At 35.4% G+C, this 11,935-nt stretch overlaps 1 protein-coding gene across 1 annotated transcript in view; it reads left to right on the top strand.

Moving 5' to 3' along the window:
- RYR3 (ryanodine receptor 3) overlaps positions 1-11,935 on the top strand; it is a 269,121-nt gene that overhangs the window by 614 nt on the left and 256,572 nt on the right.

Here is an 11,935-nt window from a genome sequence, read left to right as displayed (position 1 = left end):
AGTCGGGGCTCTGCAAATGTTTGGGGTCTTTTCTCTGCTTAAAAGAAGCTTATTTTAAAAGGAGATAAGGATTTCTTCGGGAAGGGGTGTTAATTAGTGAAATTGCCTTCACTTGGTGTAATTTTCTATAAAGAGCCCTCACACCATTCTTTCCTAAAGCTCTACACAAATCTAGTATGACAACCAATTTGGACTTTTAAGCAAGTAGTGTTCATGCATTAATTTTTGGGAAGAGGATAAGATCCTTTTCATGTGTCATCTTGTGTCTCCCATTATTTTTACCCTGCATGACTAAGAGTGTGTTGTTGTGTAACTAGCATGAAAAAACTGCTATTGATGTGTGTATTCCCTCCTCTTTCCATACTGTCTTTACTTTGCATTTATCACAAATAATGTTCCAGAAACAGTCTCTTCTGGAGTTGATACAACTTTAAAAGGATAAGTCTCTAAAATAAAACATGCTAAGTGCCTAAAGTAGGAAATTACAAGGCTGATTTCTGGGAGGCTGGGAATATTTATTTCTGGGAATTAAAGGTTGGAGAGTGGTGATGGCTGCTGCTGCTTATGTAAATTGTTTAGGTGTGATGAAGTGTCATTAGCATTTTTAAGCCTGGGAGGACTTCATGGGGGGAAGGAAATGGATAATCACAATGAAGTATCCTTTCCAACATCCCTTCCCTCCACTCCACTTTTTAGAGGTATCTCTATTACATAGCTTAGTAGATTACTCAGCCTTTAGGAGAAGGTGCTTTTATCCAAGACTGGAGCTTTAAATGAATGTCCTTCATCCTTTCACTTTCTAAGATGTTGCCTTGACTGAACAGTCTTCCTCAGTGATGAAGTGAGAAGCTTTGCCTATTCATAGATAGCCTGTGTGTGCTACATGAGATGGCAATTTCTGCTGCTGTGACCCATTCTCATGCTAGTAGAACTCTATTGCACTTTTTTCCAACGGGTAAAATAAAGCTTTAAGTAGAGGTGGGAGCCAAAAGTGGAAACAGCAAAAGTGAGACTATGCAGAAGTGTTCCTTCTACTTGGTGTTAGGAAATCTTTTACAGGGGAAAAAAATGGACTAGATTTCTGTCTTGGAAGCCCCAGCTTTCCCTTGCTGTGAACAATCATATCAGTTACTGCTGTCTCCTCTCCGTTATAACTTCCTTCACTTTTGTGGAGAAGGGATCAATTATTGTTTCTCAATATACTGAGAAAGGAACCATTTATTAGGTACTGAGTACTACAGTAATGTAAGCCTTCAGTACTTATTATTTACAGCTTTTATTGCTGCCTAAACACTGTTTGTACATACAAACATGAAGTACAGTAGCCCTTTAGAACTCTTCCAGTGAAATTTTGATCTGGAGAAGATCCTGCTTGATCAACAATGTTTCCTGGGAATTTGGATTGCTAGTGAATGTTTTCCAAGCTTGTGTAGCTGAATCTTCCTTTGAAATTGTTGATCTCCATATTCTTATCTTTGAGTCTGTAGATGGAAGTGCTTTAGGATGTTTTAGGCTCTCAGAGATAACTCTTGGTGAGGTAGAAAATAAGATTAGATCTCTTTTGGTCCAAAAATATCCTACAGTATTTTTTGAAAGAGCAAGAGAATTAACTCTTAAAAGTCTAGTAAAATTAATTTTTGCTTCCTTAAAGGGAAACTTTCTCTTTGTCCCCCATTTTTTGTTGGTTATGTTTCTTTTGGTTATGATGTTTTTTTCTTTGGATCTAAGTTATTGTGTAGTTTTGTGCATCATTTTTAGGGTCTCTGCTCATATAGAAGGGCTAGAGGCTCAGTAATGCATAAAAATGATACCTGCATTTGTTTCTAGGGAGCAGCAAGCTTGTGGGCATATTTATAAACTTTGTTGGAAAGCTTTTCATTATCACTTCTGTTCCAAGTCATTCCTTATATTTGAATTATTTGGCTGCAATGGGAATGTCAAAGACCTTAAGAACAAATTCCAGAGAGGAGAGGACAGGAACGCTTTCATTGTCATCATTGTTGTAGTAGTAGAATCATAGAATCATTAAGGTTGGAAAAGACCTCTAAGATCATCGAGTCCAACCGTCAACCCAACACCACCATGCCCACTAAACCATGTCCCTGAGTGCAGCATCTACGCGTCTTTTAAATACTTCCAGGGATGGTGACTCAACCACTTCCCTGGGCAGCCTGTTCCAATGTTTAATCACTCGAGTAGTATGTCTTCAGTACTTGTTTCAAGTAAGCCCCAGTTCTTGTGTGAAGTCTTTATGTGTAATGATAACATTTAAAAGAAGGTGTTACTAATACAGTGTAATTTCCTTTCTTAATTTTTCCCTGATTTGTAAGTTCAGTATGAATATAAATAAATATATAAATACACACAGCTTTTTCTCACACTGCTACCCTGCTGCTGTGTCTCTGTTATGAAATCTTTGATGTGTTGTTTCTGTAATAATGCTTGGAATTGTTTCTCTAGTTTTCTAGTTGGTGGCTTTCATCTGGATTTGACTCTGGATATTCAGTGTATGTGTGTCTACTTCCATGTCGTGTATGGAAGGGAGAAACAAAGCACTTGTTATATGTGTGTAATTTTTTTATTTTAATACAAATAATTTTTTTTTTTTTGAGATGGCTCATAACACATTAGTCAAGAAAGTTTTGCATTGTTTTGCATGGATCTGAACAGAGTGTGTGTTGGTGTGTATGGATATTAGTGTGTGTATGCCTTTGTGCATGTGTCTATGTATGCGTGACACTTTCCCCAACTAATCAGTTGGGGAAATTCTTCATTTCTCTGAGGGATGAAGGCCTTAACAATTGATTCTTCTTTGACTTTTGTTCCTCTAACAGCTTGTCTCAATGACCTAATTTTAAGTGTTCTGATAAACCTCTCCAATCACTATCTAAAAACTTACAGATACATGTGGGAAATTGTTTTCTGTCATAGACTGAGTGTAGTTATCTGTTATACTTAAATAGCAAAGTACTGTTGTTACAAAGACCTAGAACAGAATATCTGGATTTAATTTTTTTCAAGATCTAGTCCATGTACATAGATTGACACAATGAGTTTACAGATTTTTTTTCAGGTATGTTTTTGATCATTTGTGTGTTAAATTGCTGCTCAGAATGAAGACAATTTGGTAGCTCATACACATTTATATGTGGATACACTTTCCTATCTATATTGCTTGAAAATGAGCTCTTCTACTGTTCAGATGTTACAGGTGAGATGGGAAGTTATCTCAGTTTTACAATATGAACTGTCAGGTATAGTATGAGTTAGATTTTCTTTTTTCAATCATTTTCACTCTTGCCAAATATAAATACAAAAAATGATTATATCATGCCTTTTTTATTATTTTAGGAGTTGTACTAAACCGCTTCAGTTTACCCAGGATTAGTGTGGCATAAAACCAGTTCTTTAGATGCTTTCAATACATGTGGTTTTATCAAATCTGTGTCCCTAGTGGTGTATCCCTACTGCCATAACAAAGAATGCGTGAAGTGGAAACATTACAATAGTTCATCCTTAATAGTCCAACTTAGTATCTAATAGTTATGCTACTAACTGCATGCTGATATTCTGTAGCGCAGACCTCTTGGCTTGATTCAGTAAAGTACAAATACCTGCCATATGATGCTCACCAGGTAAATAGTTGCAAACAAATATATCGGAGAAATGTCCAAATGTCAGACAATAATGGAAGATATTTCTAGGGAGAAGTTTTTAGCTGTGGTTAATTAAAAACTGGGAAAATATGGAAATTGTTCTCAGTGAGTTGTGTATGAGATGATCTAAAAGCAATATAGAAATTGATATATAGTAAAAGTCGCAAAGGCTAAGGAACACCATTAGATAAAGTCAGTGGAATTTTCTTGAAGCCCCTTTTAAGGGAGCTGGTGCAAGTTCTGCGTGCTTCTTGAACAGCTGAGTGTGTTCTGTGGTATTGTTTTCAAATTAATCAGGACATTTTGTCTGTTGTCACTGAAATGTACTGCAATTCATGATACAGTAGTTGTCTATTAGTCAGTCAATTCCTTTTAGGAAAAGGGTAAAAGGAAAGGAAGAATAATGCTATATAAAATTTGAGTTGCTTCTGAGAACCAGTGTGTATTAGGAGCTTAAGTGATTTTTTAATTAAATGTTTATGTATCTGTGTATGTATTTATCTCTGTGCATTAAATCTCCATTTTCTAATCCTATTGCCACAATTTTTAACAATTGTATAGCAGTCCATGCTTCTAAGTCTTCTAAGAAGAAGAACAAAAATTGTACAACAAACAAAATTAAAAAACCCTCCACCACTCTATTTAAAAAAAAGTCTTTCAAATAGATTTTTTTGCTTCTTAAACTTTAGGCTATCACCAATATAGTTCCTTGCAATCACTCTTCTTGCCGCCTTAGCCTTCGGTTTCTACCATGGAAATCATCTTAATTTTATGAATTTATCCTGAGTTAAGTTTCTTAGAACTTGTAGTGTCCTTCTTTGTAAATAACATTGCTCTGTTTATTTTCACCCATTGAATTACCACTTTTACTCCCTGCATGTGTTCTCAACTTCGTGAATAGGTTTACCCAGTTTGTCACTATATGCAAAATAGATAGCTTATGCTCATTCTTTGCCTAGGCCTATTTCCTTGCTGAAGGTCTGGGTAATATTTTAAGATAGATTTACAATATGACAAATTTTCCAGTGCATCATATGCTGTAGTATGCTGTGAGTGTTCATTTTTGTTGAAATAAAGACAGGATCTTCTGCAATTGCAACCCCTTTTCAAGGAAGAACTTTAAGCAAATGCTCTACCGTACTATAAACACAACAGTCATGCCTTCAGACTGTATAGTGTGTCTGGTTTTTAGCTCTGGACACATTGGAGTAATGGCTTGATACCTATATCACAGTTATTCAATTCATTTGTAACAATTTCTCTTTTGGAGTGAAATAATCTCATTTAAGCAGGCATTTCAGGCTCCTGGTAAGGAATAGTTCTTTGGGAAAATTTCACCATGTTTAGATGAAAAGGGAAACAAAGAGTTTGGTATGTTTAATATAATGAAAGTTGTTTGAAGTTTATTTAAAGGTTGGAATTTTATAGCTGCTGTTGAGGGGTAAGTGATATAGCCACAACTGCATTATGATTTCATAGAATTTCACATGATTTGTCTTGATATACCTGGGTCTTTCTCATCCACTGAGTTAGGATCTTGAGGTCTGTTCCCAGCCTGTGGTACAAATACAGAACTAGTGGAATATTTATGCCACCAAAAGTTTGCAATTAAAATAAGAGGAAAGATAACAGAGGAAGGCAAAAAGGGAATATGAGAAGGCAGTGAAATGATATCCAGCATGTTGTTAGGTAGTAATTTCTATGTTCTAGTTACAGAAACAATTATAAAGCAGATTTACTGGTGTAACGAGGAAAAAAACTTTAATAAATATTCTGGGAAAAATGCATTTGCTAAGTAATAGTGTATTGAAAAACTGTATCAGGTAAAGGGTGTCAGAAAGGAGAAAAGGCAAATAGAGTTTTTGCAGATATAATAGGTGGACAATGAAGACTTGTATCATGATTAGTCAGAGGTGAAGGCTGAGTTCTCTCTATCAAATTGAAGGTAGTTGAGTTAGGGACACACTTCTAAAGGTCCTGATGTTACAGGCTGCTGTTGGAGTTGTACATCGTTTGGTCTGTTTCCCTGATACCTTTCTTACATTTTGCTTAGCATGGATCTATAGAATAAACTGTAAACCTAGTTTTTCCTAGAAGGACTTAGAGCAGTAATGTTCAGAGATGCGTTGTACAATGTTGTGTGTTGTATTATATGTAATGATAATACATGTATGTATACATGCCATGTGATATATACATTGGCATGGGATATAAACATGGGGTATATACATATGAACGGGATATATGTAATGAGTTGCACTTTTGCAAGCTGCTTCATATTGGCCCAGTCTACACCAGTTAAAAACAAAGCAACATTGCACTACATGAACTCAGCATCATGCTTTACTACTGTTTCTTTCTACAGCTTAAATAATTTTAAAAAAAAAAGCTATTTCAAAAAGAAATCAGTGCATGTATTACAATATTATAATACAGTGTATTGTTACAAAATAATTGCAAGATTGAATATAGTCATGATCGATTTAACTCCTGGGATCGACCTAACTAAATCCTTGTCAGTTTCTTTTTCTTTTTTTCTTTTTTCTTTTTCAGTCTTATTTTTTTGGGGTGTCAGTGTCAGTGCAGGTCTGCTGAAATAACATCAGATTTGTTACAATCAGGCAAAACTCTTCAATCTCACCTTAGAATGTTAGTGAGTTAAAAGCCTTTTTGATAGGATTTGTGACCCTGCAGTAATGAGAAATTAATACTCCAAGCATGCATTTCCCTATTTCCCCCTAGCCCCACTGGTGGCTGTTGTTGGGGGTTTGTTTTCTGCTCAAGCTCTACTTTTTGGTGTCTGAAGGGGGATTAATATCTTTGGTAATAAACAGTGAGTTTGCTAGTGATGTTCCCATGTTTTTATACAATGCAGCAAGTGGGTTGCCTGATCTGTGTGCCTTTTTTCTAATCCCTTGCCACGCTAACAGGGTATGATTCATATTGAAATCCAGCTGTGAATATTGCTTCTTTCTCAGTTCCCATGGCAGTGCTATGACCACACAGCCAAATGCTGCCAGGTGCATTAGATACAGATTCCAAAAATTAAAACAGAGTTGCGGGCAGGGAGAAGAAATATAAATTTGGTATGCAGTTATTTAGAATATATTGAATTCAATCACAGGACACTAGTTTAAAGTCATGTATTTCTTGACTTCATTCATGAAACGTATTTTCCCAAATGGCACATAATAACAGTGCAGATATGTAATAAGCACAGACCTCTATAGACAGTAAAATTATAATCTCAATTTAAGAAAGCAATTGCTGACACAAACACACTTTAAAAGATTCAGAAATAAAACATGAGACATTAATATATGCCTCAATGAATATTTTGGTTTATTTGCTCAATGTAGAAATTTTTAATTTAACATTCTGTCTTTAATGTCATTAAAAAGTCACCAGACCATTCCTTATACCTATGAGTTAGTAGGATGTAGTGGTTTTGGTGCTGGAAGATTTAAAATTGTGTACCAGACATTAGTTAAAAAGAATATATGTTGTTCTAATTGCAGAAGACGTTTTCCTCCTAAATACTTAATTTGCTTGGGTAACTTTCGGAAACTTGTTTTCTGAAAATTACAGTAATGTTCTGAAGCACAATTGGCAAATATGTGACATCCTCAGAGTGTGTCTAAAGTAGTTCAAGATTGGGATATGCATAGGAATTATAAAAACCTACAGGAAAATTGATTTTTTCTTTTCCCCTCCTAGATCTGATTTGGGTAGTGTCTCACCTGCAGTATCACGCATACATACATGTGTTTGTCAGCCATTGCTCACCTGCTGTCAGTCAACTCTCAGTCTTAACAGATGTGGTTCAGCTGTAAATAGGAGCTGATGGCCAGTCTGTTGATCAGGTAACCTCTCTTTTCCAGTTCCCCCTTCTGGCACATCATGTCTATGGTGATGAGTGGCAGCTTCAGTCAATAGAAGCAGTAGCAGAGACAACAGCAACATAAGGTGAAAGATTCAGTAGTAACATCAGGTTTATTCCTTCTACTGGGCTTTTATCCAAATAAGCAAGTGCTAGTTCCTCAGTAAGACGAGTAGTCAGCACACGCCCGAGCTGTTTTTAGTCCACAACAAACATGTGTGTCAATCTTGAGTGTTTCAGCTACTTCAGCACTCAACCAAGATCTCCAATACCTTCTACCAGAAAACCAACTTCTCTTGACCCATTTGCAACAACTTGAATTCTCTCCAATAACAATATAATACAAAAGAACTGCAACTTAAATAAAATAATTTACAAATTACTTGTACAAACAATAGAATTTCAACTCGGAGACTTAAAATAGCTGTTTAGGAGCAGGCACAGAACTAATTTAAAACACTGAAGATTTAACATGCTTTCAAATTGCATCAGCAATACCATGTACAAATGGGAGTGCAAGGATCATCAAGCTTAGAATATACACTAAAATGCCTCAGATGATTCACTAAAATGCTTAAGGCCAAATGACTTCTATCTCCCAAGACTCCCTCTGAAGTTCATTGACTGCACTGTCTCACCTTTTCTGTATATGGAAAATGCCCAGAAGACCTATACACCTGGTACATATTAAAGGTACTTAATGCCAGTAGTTTGTAGAATTCAGAAGCTGTTTGATAATGTCTAGAAATGTTGATACAGTCAGTGCACAGTCAGTTAATATTTTGAGTAAAAAAAAAAAAAAAACGAACAATTAAAAAGCCCCAAAATCTCAGTATTATACCCCAAGCTACTAGCATAACCTTGTTCTGAAATGCATATCCATTTCTGTTGCACTTTCCAAAAGATCAAAACCAATAGATTTTATAGTTCCTGTGTAGCCAAAGCTGGGAAAGGTAGACTTTTGATTTTGGAAGACCTCAACCTGATTGTGTACGTCATGCCTGCATTTGTTGTTGCCAGGTAACCTTTTCATGAAGAACATTCACAGGACAAAAGATGCTTTGCTGCGTACATGTTGACCATTACAGGAGAAAGTGCTAATAGGGATTAATAAGGTTTGATTTCATGACCAGTCACTATCTGTGGGAAGTAAATAGTGTTTGTATTAATAACGTGTGTCAAACCTGCATTTAAAACTTTCATTTTTTTCCTTTATGTGCTATTTACATACATCAGAATTAATAAGGAGTGAGGTTTTTAAAATGCATAGAATAATATTAACTTTCTAATTTGCAGACCCTAAACCTTTTCTGTAAGAGTTGTGAGTTGCTATAGACTGAATTTAAGACTCCTTACTTGCTTTCTTAGTAAGGTCTTGCAGATCTCTTGGAAATAGTCCTGCCTGAATAATGTGGAAGTCAGCCTTCATTATCTTCATTTATTTTAGCTATTTTGGGGTGGGGGTTGGACTAGACGACCTTTAGAGGTCCCTTCCAACCCAAACTATTCTATGATTCTATTGCAACAGAACACGACGCACAGGCACTATAAAAGCAGCCCTAAGACCTCATACTCTCAGTCCATGTGGCTCTACCAATAGCTAGATTGCTTCTTCTTTTAAGATAGTTTAGGACTGTTGCCTAGGCCACCATCGTCACTGCCACGTTTCACACAGAGGTTACAAAACCTTGTTCACAGAGCTTTGTAAAGCAGCAGAGTTCTGTGGTTATTTGTGGTATACAACTACTTTCCATGCCTGGAACTAGTTGTAGGTAATCTGGTATAGGTGAAGTTACAGGGAGTGGTTGATGGTGACTAACACTTTTGGTGGCTGAACCACCCAGGTGTTTCAATGGGGATGTTAGATTAATTTTTTAATTTTTTTTTTTTTTTTTTTTTAACACAGTGTAATGAAAAATGTGATCTCAAAGGTTTCAAAAATGTCAAGAGTTTTCTCTACTTACTGGATCTTAGGTGACTGTCTTAAGTAATATTAAATTGGCCCTGTCTTTAACGTAACTCTGTCCCATGAGTGGGTAAAATTGTTGTGTGCTTGAATACTGAGTGGTACCTCAATACTAACACTTAAACAAAACCTTGATTCTAATGGATAGGTATTCTCACTGGAATCAGTGGTCATTGGTGATTATTATAAACATTCCAATTAAGCCTCATTAAACTGAAGTTTAGCAGTTTTAGTGAACCTTCTGCTGTTATAACCCTTTAAAGAAATTCTGTCAATCAATATAAATCTCTTCCATCAGTCACTGGGAATGCTGATTATTTATGTTTGCTTTAGGTTTTTGGTTTTATTAATGATTTATTTATTGTGTGTATTGTGGTTTTTCTCAAGATAGCCATAAACTTTTAAAAATTGCTTCCCTAAAATGGAAATAAGGTAAAATTTTGGATCTTGTACAGATCCAAAATCTTTCCACCTGTACAACTAGGTGACAATGCATCTCATATTGTACCGGATAATATGAATGTACAATATTTGGATTATAAGATTATCTTTGAATTTGCGTCTAATCAAACCCATAACATTCGTTTCTCATGTTTTTCTTCATTTCGATGAAGATGTTGATATACCTTTTTTGTATAATAATGATGTTAATGTATTTCTTGTAGTGTTTAAAACTTTCTTTGTAATATTTTGATTTTTATAAAGATGAAAAAAATGGTTGCTTTGTACATAATGAAATCGACTATAATAGCACTTACAAAAAAAAGCTTCAATAATAGAAGTGTGTCAGTATAAATTTGTGTTTTACAAGAGAAGGAAAATTCAGCAGCTACTATAGGACTTTTTTTCCACCCTTACGGTTTTGAAGCAACAATTTTTTGCAGCACTGAAAAGACAAACTTACTGGCCAAAGTTTGTTTCATAGAAGTGAATATAATGGTGTTACTGGAGAAGGGTATAGGATGTGGGATTATATTCTTCACCAGTGATGTGAACATTCTCCCATTGTTACTTCAGTTTAATATGTGAAATTGTAAGAGCTTAGTATATCAAACTTGGCTTGACGAAGAACTGCTTTGCTTTACTCACACAAATCAACCTGAGTTTTGGAATTGTTTCAGTTACACATTTTGCACCCGATCTCCTTTATGCACAAAAATAACTACGCTGTATGCTCGTATGACTGTGAAAGTTAAAAGCAGCATATAACATCTACTAAACCAGCTAGACATAAACAAATGGTGAGGTCTAAAAGAAGAACTTGGTATGATATGCCATTCGTTGTAAACATTGTTTAAACAGTCAGATTGTTCTTCCAGTATAGAATATATTCTAATCACTAAGTTGTTACACAATAATGAGTTTCCTCAAGGAGGAAAAAAGTAGGTTATCACCTGCATTTAAACTTTCCACTTATGAAAATATATTGATAATGTTAAATAATTTACTTTATTAAGGAAGACAATTTTATCAGAAGAGAAATTTTTTTCTTACTCAGACTTTTGCTCATTTTTGCTTTGAAATGCCACAATTTGATGACTCATTGTGAATGCCCTAGCTAGCCTAACTGCAGACAAGTTACAGAAGCTGTCGTTAATGACCTTTTACTGTTAATCAGAGTATAGTTCCTATTTCTTGCCATACCACTGCACAAGCAATAAGCTGTAAAGTTTTATCCACTGGTGCCCTGTTATTGAAAAAACATCAACTTTGAGAGAAGCTGAATCAGGAAGTACAGTCTCTAGGTGATTAATTTGAAATTCAGGAAGCTTGATGATATGGAAGTTTCTAGAGTCATTCTGAGCATGCAACTTTGATTTCACGACAGAAGTTTGTTTTTGTTAGAAAGGCTTATCCATTTTTATTTGCCAGGGATCTTCCTAAGTCAGCTTCTCTCAAAGTTGACCTTAGGCTTAAATAACATCATTGACTAAATAAGGGCCTGTATATAAGGCTTAACTTGCCAATTAGAGTGGTAATATGACCTTTCCTATCCTTGCCAATATGAAGACCATTTAGAATCATAAATCACAACATTCTAAAGGGTGAAATGCGTTCACCACAACATAGAAAATAGGGGGCAAAATCTTCAAGGAAAAAAAAAAGATGGCCAAAACATGATAGTAGTGATATTCTGTTATAGGTAACCTGTGATGTCAGTAGAATGTTTCTAGTGCTGTTTAGAAAATTAAACACGTAATTGCATAACTCTATCATGTGTTCATGCAACCTAATTTTATCCTAATCCATTTACTACTTTTACCTTTCACATCTGTGTTTCTTTTCTTTGTTTATCTAAAAAAAAAACCAGACAGTGGCAGTAATAACAGAAGTCAATAATAACATGAGAGCTGATGGAAGATTATCCTGACCTCAGGCTACTTCCAAGCAACATCAGTTAACAATATCCAACCTCTTTATTTTTGTGCATCC

Source organism: Pygoscelis adeliae, unplaced genomic scaffold (genome assembly GCF_000699105.1).
Source record: "Pygoscelis adeliae isolate BGI_AS28 unplaced genomic scaffold, ASM69910v1 Scaffold3, whole genome shotgun sequence".
Lineage (NCBI taxonomy): Eukaryota > Metazoa > Chordata > Aves > Sphenisciformes > Spheniscidae > Pygoscelis > Pygoscelis adeliae.
This window is presented reverse-complemented; position numbering and strand designations above follow the sequence as displayed.